The following is a 12,711-nucleotide window of genomic DNA, read 5'->3' as shown; positions in this document are numbered from 1 at the left end:
AGTAGTGTATCTAGGTGTTATGAAAGTAAAGTGATAGTATAAAATGCTAAGTTGATAACTTTAATGATGTGTATAAGTGAAAGGTGGAAGATATATTTCTCATTTGAAGATCTCTCATATTTTATATCACTACAAGGAAAACGATCATTAGCGGCGACAAAAGTCGCCGGTAATAAGTCAAGTTGTCGCCGGTAATAGTAATAGCGGCGACGCGTCTCCGGTAATAAGTCGCCGCTACTACTTCGTCGCTATTGATCAACTTGTCGCCGCTAATGACCATGTCGCCACTAATGAGGTGTGTCGCCGCTAATAACTTTGTTGCCGGTAATAACTCTGTCGCCGGTATGTAATAGTGTCGCCGGTAATTACAATTTTCATTTTTTTTAATTAACGATTTTGGTTGCCGGTAATAATGTCCTCGGTAATTAGTAATTACATAACAACATTCGATTAAATATCAAAAATAATAGTGTCGACGCTAATTACAAAACAAACATCCGATTATAATTAATTAAATATCAAAAGTCATAATATCCGATTAAATATAAAAAGTAATAATGTCGCCCGGTATTAGTGTCGCCGGTAATTACAAAAAACAACCAAAGTTTTACAATCTACCAAGTAGCAAAGCATGACAACGTATGCAAATAAAACTCATCCCGGCCTACATACCATCATCTTCGTTCCCATCGTTTCCTCGATTATTTTGGGATTGAAAAAACGAATACAACTCATCCCTACATGCCAGGTCGTTCAGCATTGCACGAAGATTTTCCAACTACATAATTAATAACAACATATATAAACTTATAAGTTAAATTATCAAACATAAACAAAATGTAACATCCCAAAATTCAAGACCAAAAATTTCGTTTTAATTTAAGTTATTATATAAAACCATCAGTATAAGAACATTCATATTAATATCTCATGTCAAAACCAAAATGTCAATAATCAAAACATATTATCATAAAACCATATCAGAGTGTAATCCCAAAGATCTCATGTGCGGAAAACATAGTGTGATGCGCTGCGATCAAGCCGACTCCTTTCCTTTGAAAACGAATACCTAAAACCAAAACTGTAAACCGTAAGCACGAAGCTTAGTGAGTTCCCCCATCATACCACATACCATACAATCATATAACATATATACTGCCAGGCATATCTGGGTGCCCGACCTACCCCTTCGTCCCTCTCGACCGGTGACTTTGCCTAGCATATCTGGGTGTATGTATAGGAATAGGGGAAAGGACTGATTTTAAGAGAGTGAGCTTACCACCAAAAGAGAGAAACCTGGCCTTCCATCCGTCAATCCTTTTTCTGATATTCATTTCTAAATCATTCAAATATGATGTTTTTCTTCTGCCTTTGAAGATAGGGGCATCAAAATACACAATAGGGGACTCTTGAACTGAAAACCAGTCCAATGACGAGAAAAAGTTTTTGTCTTCATTTTCTACGACCTATGGAACGAAGTCAAGTTTAGATAGGCTTGACTTTCTATGTGCCCAAAGACCTTGCAACTAAGGGCTTCAACTCACTACAAAGGAATACACCACAAGATCGAACTGCACTCATGCCTCTCCCACATCAAGTTGACCGCCAGACTGGAGCTTCGTAACATGCATTTAGCCCCCCCCCCTTTTCAGCCCTAGACTGGGTAGATTCTTTCGATTCTTCAATGAAAGCCTTCATGAAAGCCCCCTCTCTCTAAAAGGGCCCGTCACTTCGTTCGTACCTTCTTGGCTTAGGCTTGCAACTTCACTTACTTTATGGCCTTGCCGCCTTTTTATAGCAGAAGCTAAGCGCTTGAAAAGCGCGCTAAGAAAGGTTGCTTCTGTCGGCCTTTATGTGCAACAGTGCTAGCCTACCCCTTCGGTCCTCTCGACCGGTGACCGGGAGCTGGCCTCCCCTTCGGTATCTTTCAACCGGTAACCGGGGACTATTTCACCCCTACCACTACCACATAAAACCCTAGCATATAAACATAAATCACATACTGCATAGCATATCTGGGTGCTGGCCTACCCCTTCGGTCCTGTCGACCGGTAACCGGGGACTATTTCACCCCCTACTACTACAACATAATATCATATCACATATATCATAATCTGGCTAGCATGGCTGGGTACTAAACTACCCCTTCGGTCCTATCGACCGGTTACCGGGGACTGTTTCACCCCCTACTACCACTATCACATAACATCATAACATGCTAGCACATAAAACATAACAGGTAACAGCAAACCTAGATGAATATCACAAAGACAATCATCTAACATATAACTCCTACTGGTGGGCCGGCATTGTGGCCGTAGACCCACCGCTACTGGAAGGTAACTCACCTCACACTGCTGAAGTCCCGTAGACTCAACCCCACACTGCTGAAGTCCCGCAGACTCAACCCCACACTGCTGAAGACCCGCAGACTCAACCCCAGCTGCTGGATGACAGATTCTCGAACTGTCAACACCAAAATAACACCCAATTAATAATTGGGATCCAATACATAACCATAAGTCCATGCTTTGGGGTAAAAGGCTACTCTGCCCCTAACTTGGCTTGATTCAAGCCCGAGGCCCAATCCAAAGGCTCAAGAGTCCAACTATGGCTCAAAGCCCAACATATGGCCCAATTTTTCCAAATTGGGCCCAAGCCTTTAGATGTCTTATTCAAAGGCCCAACCAAAAAGTCCAGTCCAACATTTGGTATTCTAGTGGCCTAATATCTCATAACCATAAAGGCCCAAACTATGTCCCATCTATGGCCCAATTTTCCAAATTGGGCCCAAACCCCTTACAGGGGCCTTACCCTAGCCCATTAAATTATTCTAGTCCAATTGCTTGACTTTGGGATGGTCCATTAGTAACCCAATCATCAAGGCCCAATATAGAGGCCCAACAATAAACCCAAGTGAAACTAGGGTTTCACATAAAATGACGATTAGGGTTAAGTGTTTCTCACTTAACCCATTAAAGACTTAATCCATTAAGGACTTAATCCATTAAGTCCATCATTCTTCTAAATAAGTCATATGGTGTGATTGGGATTAATCACACAATTCCATTCCAATGGCCCAAAAGTGGGTCTCAATAAGTCCAAGCCCATAAATCCAATATTAGGGTTTTCTAAACCCTAATTGGGGTTTCCAACCCCATCTTAGCCCAATAGGCCCAATTGATATGTCTTTTGATCAATTAAGGTTCATTAGACTCATTAGTCATCTGTTTGGGCTTTTAGGTCCATTAAGCTTCATTGGGCCCATTAGGGTTTATTAAGCCCATTAAGCCTCATTGGGCCCATTAGGGTTTCTTAGTCCCTTTGTCCAAACATTCCAAACGAGTCACGATCCAACAAGGCACACCACCACTCGACACGGCGGCCGGTGGCGGAGGAGGCGGCAGCCACCACCCTAAGGTGGTGGTTTGAATTTTCTTTTCATTATTCTAGTTTGTTACAATTTACAAGGCAAAAATAAACACACTAAAAGGGAAATAAACACACACTCACACACACAGCCACCTTGTGGTGGCCGGTGGTGGTAGATGGTGGCAGCCACCATGGCTGGCGGCCATGGAGGTTATCCTCTCCGTTTCCAGCCATCAACACTACCTACAACACACACACACGAGCTGGACACGTAAAACACACCCTATCGGTCATCTTGAGGCGGTAACATCGTTGATTTGCAAAGACAGCTACCACCTCACGGTGGTGGCAAGCTTTCTTGAGTCCCCGTCAGCATCACGCGCCTACAGAACACCCACTCGTCGGGGGCTTGACCCTGAACACACTCCGATCTCAGCTATTCTCGTGGAGGCACAAGGCAGTCGGGAAAGAAACCAGTCGCAACAGTGGCACTCGCGACGTCAAACACCTCGAGGAGCACAGATAAGCGAGGCGAGGTGGTCTAACCGAGAGGTTATGGCTGTTCGCGACCTGCCCCTCTTCATTCACCGCCACACTCCGATCTCGGGGGTTTCTCCGACCATTTCCGACTGAACTACGCTCCTTCGCTGGTCTCCTTCTCCAGCAACAACAGGAACGACGTCAACGACGCTTGACTCGATGGGTTGCGTCCTCCACACGGTGGTGCACGACGACTATGGGAGAGATGGTGGCGGCGGGAGGAGAAGGAGGGTGGAGTGGGTGGCGGCTGAACATTGGTTAGGTTTAGGGTTACAGAGAGCAATACAACAGTTAAATACCGTGTCTCATCAAACTTCCCTCCATAATGGCAGGAATGGCCCCTCTCCATAATATTCTTTCCAAATAAAGTCTCGAATTTACCATATCTACCCTAATTTCAGAAATTATTTACAACTCTAATCCAGAATTTACCCAACAGCCCCTAGCTCTCCAAAATCCTTCATAATAAGTCCCAGAAGTTACCATTTAGTCCCTGCCTTCATTAATACATACAAATTAAGTCCGGATTTTACACTTTTAACCCCCAATCTCTTAAAGTGTGACAATTAGCTCTACGAGACCATCATTTGATATATAATTATTTATTTTAGGGCTTCTATTCGTTCATTAATTTGTTTATTTATTTAATAAGTAAACAGGGTGTTACAACTCTCCCCCACTTAAATTAGATTTCGTCATCGAAATCATTTCTTACCATTCCTTACTCGCCCAACCACTCTAGTAGCATGGTCACCAACCTGGGCACACCCTAGCCTCCCCAGGGTAGCCATGAACAATCCTCGTAAAGCCCTAAAATCTGCAGGTGAACGATTTCCTCGCAACAAGATAATATCTACTCGGTCCGAATTCTGATATCTCGAGATGGTCCAAATTCGGACACACCACCCATACTGAATCACTATCGTTGAACCCAGTCCGTTTATCCCTCAACTGACTACTCAACTTCTTATAACCTGTGGTTCCCACTATAAAACAGGGTCACAGAACCAATTATCCTTGCATACCACTAATACTTGGCCAAGGCTCAGATACTCCCGATGTGAGTGACTTGTCACTCCCCAAATCATCTAGCTATTCCGTCCATACTCGCTACTTGAAACATAAACGCTAACACTGCCCAACGCTGAACTGCTTGAACACTGAACTAACTGCCTGGAGCAGTATGCTACTACATAGATGCTTCCCAAAATCTATCGAGACCTACCTGATCTCTATTCGTTCACCAATCATCTGAAATACCGGGTTCCGGCCCGGCTGCGGAGCCAAAGGACTCCCACTTAGTCGCCTCGCACGACTTCTGAATGAAATCCTTTTCTGGAACTAGTTGCCACTAGTTATCATGCCACTGTGGCTCTAACAACCTCCTGATCTAAATGATCGGGTCCATGCGTCGAATCCTGTCATCATCCAATCCAAGACTAAAAGTGATTGCTACCTATCCAATGGTAGCCTTATATCACAAACGACCTTAAGCAGTCCATTGCCTCCCTGATCTCATAACTGTAGTGACGTCCCTACAGTCTCATTACTGGCTTAACCAGATCTAATCCATTTGGGTAAATCCGAAATCCAATATGTGGATTTCCATATCCTCCCTGCTGCACCCGAACTGGTGGGTACTATTGCTCCCTCCGCGTCATAACAACGCACTCATGCTATCTACCAACCTAGCGAATGCTACGGCTACAACCGCAGACTTACAACACTCTATCACTATCTAGCTGCTAGTGAATGCTACGGCTACACCCGCAGACTTACAACACTCTAATACTATCTGACTGCTAGTGAATGCTACGGCTACACCCGCAGACTTACAACACTCTATCACTATCTGGCTGTTAGTGAATGCTACGGATACACCCGCAGACTTACAACACTTTCCATACTACCTGATCGCTAGTGAATGCTACGGCTACCCCCGTAGTCTTACAACACTTTCCATACTACCTGATCGCTAGTGAATGCTACGGCTACCCCCGCAGTCTTACAACACTTTCCATACTACCTGATCGCTAGTGAATGCTACGGCTACCCCCGTAGTCTTACAACACTTTCCATACTACCTGATCGCTGGTGAATGCTACGGCTACCCCGGTAGTCTTACAACACTTCCCATGCTAACTGACCACTAGTGAATGCTACGGCTACCCCCGTAGTCTTACAACACTTTCCAAACCGGGTCGGACACGCACTCGACCTAACACTCAACCGAACTTGAGTCCTAACTGAAGCTCTAATTTGGTTCCCAAAACCTGCTGTCTGAGAGTCTCGAAGGTTGTCTGCTGCTCAGGCCCCCAACGAAAGGCCACTGACTCCTTGGTCAGTCGGATCAAAGGAACCGCAATCTCAGAGAAATCCCATATAAATCTCCGATAATAACCCGCTAGACCCAGGAAACTTCGAATCTCAACTGGAGACCTCGGAATCTCCCCCTGCATCACAACCTCTATCTTGGCCGGATCGACCAGAATGCCCTTCTGGTTGACAAGGTGCCCAATAGATTGCACCTTACGCAACCAGAACTCACATTCGGAGAACTTTACGAAAAGTCTCTCCCCCACTTAGATTCGACTAAGTCTTCACTGTACGCGAGAATTGAAGGATTCCCAATCCTTCTTACTTCCTAATAGTCCACTGACGATAACCTGTACTTACCAGTGCTAGCGATCCATCACCAATCAAACCTTAAGATCGCCCATTCTCTGAAATCTTGAAGAGTACTCTTGAAATCTGGTCCAATCTGACACCCCAATCCATCTCCCATGCTGTCAATTGAAGGTCTCAATCTTCACTCTGGCTGACGAATCCTCGTTCCCACTTCCAATCTTGCAGTACCACTGAACTCTAACTGAACACATCCCATGCGAAAATACAATTCTCTTGATCATGCGATGACCAACCACTTATGCATCTAACACCCGCGACTGACACTACCCTTTTCATGTCACCAGCTCTGTCCTAGCAACGGTAGTGCCTTGAACTCCAAAGTTCATCCATAGACAATTACCGACCATACCTGAACAATGATAGAACCGCTAAACGCTGACTTCACTGGAGAACTATCACTCCAATCCTGACCGAGTATCCTCTAAATAATACTCCTGCATAGATCCCGACAAAGATCCGAAATGATAACGGTATGCGCGGAACCCACTCTACAAGATGCGTCCCTTTGTGGGTTCATCAAGGACCTTTCGGCATGCAGGATGGCATATATGATCCTTGATAACCCAAACACTAGCAGAAAACCGACCCGAGATCCGACTTATCCAAACTCGCTCACAATTCCAAAGCGATATGCATTCCCAACATCCATCTAGTAGCAGTAAAAGATGACATACCGACAACATCTGGAGGAATATCGATCACCTTCTGCTGACATGACCAACCCCGCTACCCTGTAGTAGCCTAAACCCTTGGAGCGACAAACTCCCTTGTGCACTTTCTTGTACGTTCTGCACTGACTCCGACCCTGCTGGCCTGTCACCCGATGATCAGAAGTCATGGGTCTCTTCCCGGAACCTTCTACTATACGCACCTGGCATGACCCTCTCTTCCCAGGGTACTCCAAATCAATCTCGCATCTGCAACTCTTGGAAATCATATCCTTCAAGGTCTGACACCCTGCCACGCTCACTAACTCACTTGCCAATGGCTAAGCTGCAACAACTGGAACATCCTCTGTCCCCAAACTGGGTCACCAACTTCTCCCCGAAGCTTCTCAGATTCTCCAAGACTCTCACCGATTCGAGTATGGATCCTGTGCTTTCAGTAGTACGGGCCCAATACTACCTTCCACACCTATCCATACTTTCCTCAGCAATCCTCCCAGATCCTCCAAGTCACTTCCTCAACTGGTACACCCAAGTCTCACTGAGCGTCACTAAAACCCACTGAAACATATCCTAGGCTTTCCTAGGTTCCCGAACTCACCCAGTCCTCAACTGCTGAAAGATTCCCAGTAATGTCAACTAGCTACCTTATGAATATAGCCACATGCAACAGAGATCAGATAATCCTTCGAGTAAGAGGCCCATCCCTAGAATGGTTGGACTCAGACAAGAGCTGCGCAATAGGGTCATGTCCATCACTCTGAGATTATCTGGCCAGTGTCCCATGTGACTTAGCATATTCACTTAGTAGCTAACTCACATCACTAAGAGTCCCACAAAGCAGAAAGCAAACAACATTCAGACAATGGAAAATCTAACCATCATATTCAAATCAAACCATTCTATCCTCTAATCAGGAATTTGTACATGCAACTCAAAGGCTCATACAATCAGGCATAACCTAAACAGGCTATCCTATCACTGACTGATCAGTACTAGCATGCAATTCTACAAGCACATACAATAGGCATATAAGGCATCCTCCTAGATCATCAGCCCTAATCTAGCATGCAGTCCTCATAATCATATCATAACATAACATATCATAACATGTATTGGTATCTTGGGGAAAACTTACTTGAGCTCGACTGATTGCACACATCACACACTTTGTTCTTTTCAAAGTTCTGTTCTCTTTTCAAATTCTTTTCAAACTTCTTTTTATAAAAGGGTTTTTACTTTTGAAAATTTTCATACCAAGTCCTTAGTTTGAGTTCAGACACACCCGGGAGTGTGCCCGAATCCCTCAAACCAAGGCTCTGATACCAACTTGTAACATCCCAACATTCAAGACCAAAAATTTCGTTTTAATTAAGTTATTATATAAAACCATCAGTATAAGAACATTCATATTAATATCTCATGTCAAAACCAAAATGTCAATAATCAAAACATATTATCATAAAACCATATCAGAGTGTAATCCCAAAGATCTCATGTGCGGAAAACAAAGTGTGATGCGTTGCGATCAAGCCGGCTCCTTTCCTTTGAAAACGAATACCTGAAACCAAAACTGTAAACCGTAAGCACGAAGCTTAGTGAGTTCCCCCATCATACCACATACCATACAATCATATAACATATATACTGCCAGGCATATCTGGGTGCCCGACCTACCCCTTCGGCCCTCTCTACCGGTGACCTTGCCTAGCATATCTGGGTGCTAGCCTACCCCTTCGGTCATCTCGACCGGTGACCGGGAGCTGGCCTCCCCTTCGGTATCTTTCAACCGGTAACCGGTGACTATTTCACCCCTACCACTACCACATAAAACCCTAGCATATAAACATAAATCACATACTGCCTAGCATATCTGGGTGCTGGCCTACCCCTTCGGTCCTGTCGACCGGTAACCGGGGACTATTTCACCCCCTACTACTACAACATAATATCATATCACATATATCATAATCTGGCTAGCATGGCTGGGTACTAAACGGTTGGGTTTTGAGCATTCTAACACTCCTAAGTGTACATGCAACCCTAAATACCTTGGATCTATGTTTTCTCTATTATACATGCAAATATGAATATTCCAAGGTATTACCCTAACTAGCATACAAAACATTGATACTTGGGTAATAAAATAGATAGAATACATACCTTGTTGATGTAGCTTAACTCCATGAAGCTCGAGAGCCTAGTGCCCCAAATGTGACACCTCAAATGGTTCACACAACATCATCAATACTTGGAATAACCATGAGAAGAAGACACTCATGCTCAAATCGGCTAGCCCTCGTATATGTATCACTAGTGCCAATTTCTTGAGCTAAAGGGGTCCTTATATAGTGTGCACATTAGGGTTACACCATGTAACCCATGACTTTTCCATTCCTTATGCTCCATGGGTTTTAACCTCCATGGAGTATCCATGGATCACCACACGGGTTAAACCCAACATAAGGAATCATGGATCATAAGCCCACATATATAAGAATGAATGATTTACACAATCAATCCCCATATATTTAATTAGTCTCTTTTTGATCACTAAATTAAGTCCAAATTAATTCTTGATAAATACTAATTAAATAACATGATTTCATATTAATATATTAGAACTTATAATATATTAATATGTCACAAATGTCTTCTCCTCACAAATGGTCTATCCAAATGTTCCGATGCCATGCAACCCAAATGGACCATGCTGAGTCGGGTCAAGTACATACCAATTATAGTTATGGACTTAGACACTAATCCAACATAAACTACCCCTTCGGTCCTATCGACCGATAACCGGGGACTGTTTCACCCCCTACTACCACTATCATATAACATCATAACATGCTAGCACATAAAACATAATAGGTAGCAGCAAAGCTAGATGAATATCACAAAGACAATCATCTAACATACAACTCCTAGTGGTGGGCCGACATTGTGGCCGTAGACCCACCGCTACTGGAGGTAACTCACCTCACACTGCTGAAGTCCCATAGACTCAACCCCACACTGCTGAAGTCCCGCAGACTCAACCCCACACTGCTGAAGTCCCGCAGACTCAACCCCAGCTGCTGGATGACAGATTCCCGAACTGTCAACACCAAAATAACACCCAATTAATAATTGGGATCCAATACATAACCATAAGTCCATACTTTGGGGTAAAAGGCTACTCTACCCCTAACTTGGCTTGATTCAAGCCCGAGACCCAATCCAAAGGCTCAAGTGTAACGCCCGTAGATCCGGGCTAGTCAATTTAGAGACGATAGACATCAAAAACGACTTTTTGATGGAAGATTATTTAGAAGGATTAATCTTAACCAAGTTGTAGCATATGTCTCAAGGTTTCCGGATATATAAAGAATGCCGAAATCCGAGTTATAACGAAGAAGTTATGACCTGTCGAAGTTTCGCGACAAACCGGCACGGTGCCGAATGTCGTAAAAAGTGAGTTTTTGATAAAATACTTTTTAGCCTTAGTAATCTAAACGAAACTCGTAGTATTCGTTAAACCGAGAAGTTCGTTAAAAAGAACGCCCAAATTTGACTTCGTATTAGGAATTTATGATTTTTCGAAGTTTCGGCTTAGCAATAGACAGCTAAAAACTCGAATTTTAGATCGAGTGATTTTTAGCCGACATGACCTAAACGATAATCGAAGGTCTCGTCATTTGCAGTACAACGGGAAAAAGTCTGACGAAAACGGACGTCGGATGAAGAAGTTATGAATTTTTAACGGATTTACCAGTCCCGGTCTGTTAAAAATAATAATATAAAAATAAAGTCAAAATTTTCCGACGAAGTCTAAACGAAAGTTGTAGAGCATAATTTTCTCTACGCGTGCATATAAAGAACGTCAAAAATGGAGCCCGTATGAGAAAGTTATGGATTTTACAAGATTGGGCACATTTTTCGAGAAATTTCGCATGAATAGTGCTGCCACGTCACCCTCGCTCTGAGTTGGCCACGTGTCCGAAGCTGCTGCGTAGCGCGTCCGAGAAGCGACGCGTGTTGCACAGGTGTCCGAATCGATGATGTGTCCGATGCGCTGGAAGCTTGCATGCGCGCCCCGTGTCGCTTCTGATCCATCCGAGCCTCGCATGAGCCACGAGCCCCCCCACCTCGGACCCGGACTTCGGTCCAATCAGAGCCCTCCAGCGAGGCCCTCGCATGCGCAACCCACGTGCGAGCAGGTGCTGCCTCCTTCGGATCTGCTGCCGCATGGCTTCTCTCCTGGCCGTCCGATCAGCAGCTCGCATGCTATAAATAGGAGGGTGCGAACCCTCCCGGCTAGAATTTAGACATTGGCAATTTTGGCCCATTTTTCAATATTTTGGCTATTTTCACGTCCCCCAAAGCCCCGGTATCGATTATAACCCCCAGAATACGCCACGGAGTGCCCGAGAAGCCCGAAAAATTTATCTTTTCGGTTTTGAAGCCCGACCTTTCGCAGAGAGCCCAGTTTCTCAATAAAACTCCCGGTTTTATTAGAAACGATCGTTTTAGGAAACGAATTGCTGCCCGATTTTCATTAAATCAGGTGAGTGTGTAGTCACTTTCATCTTACACATAGATATGAAGTATTTTATATAAAATACGTGATATGTGTATATATTATTTTATATAAAATACGTGATATGTGTATATATGTTGTTTGTTTATTTGAGATGGATGTTGAATGAATGTTTTATACATGTTTAAAATGATTTAAAATGTATATATATATTTATCTTCAAATATGTTGGGTAAAACATGGGTAGATAAAGTATGAGGGATAGAAGTACAGTATAGATGTACGTTGGTAGCTATGAATTTAGTACAATATAGATGTACGTTGGTAGCTATGAATTTAGTACAGTATAGATGTACGTTGGTAGCTACGGATTTAGTATGTTGGCAGCTATGGACTTAGTGCCTGTTGTATAAACCTTGGCGACGATGTGACTTCGTGCCTATTAGATAAACCTTGGCGACGATGTGACTTCGTGCCTATTAGATAAACCCTGACGACTATGAGACGTAGTGCCTATTGTATAAACCCTGGCGACTATGTGACGTAGTGCCTGTTGTATAAACCTTGGCGACGATGTGACTTCGTGCCTATTTGACATAAATTGCTGAGGGAAAGCAATGTTGTCACCCCGGTGTTTGTTTTATTTGACATAAATTGCTGAGGAAAAGCAATGTTCTCACCCTTTTGACATAAATTGCTGAGAGAAAAGCAATGTTTTCACCTCGATGTTTGTTTGACATAAATTGCTGAGGAAAGCAATGTTGTCACCATTTTGGTTGTTTATTTGACATAAATTGCTGAAGGAAAGCAATGTTGTCACCTTATTGGTTGTTTTATGTTAGGTTGTTTTGTTTCACATAAATTGCTGAGGGAAAGCAATGTTGTCACCCTGATGTTTGTCTTGTTTGACATAATTTGCTGAGG

The sequence above is a fragment of the Lactuca virosa genome, chromosome 4, assembly GCF_052849685.1.
Source record: "Lactuca virosa cultivar CGN04683 chromosome 4, Lactuca_virosa_CGN04683_v6, whole genome shotgun sequence".
Taxonomy (NCBI): domain Eukaryota; kingdom Viridiplantae; phylum Streptophyta; class Magnoliopsida; order Asterales; family Asteraceae; genus Lactuca; species Lactuca virosa.
Note: the sequence above shows the minus strand (reverse complement) of the source record.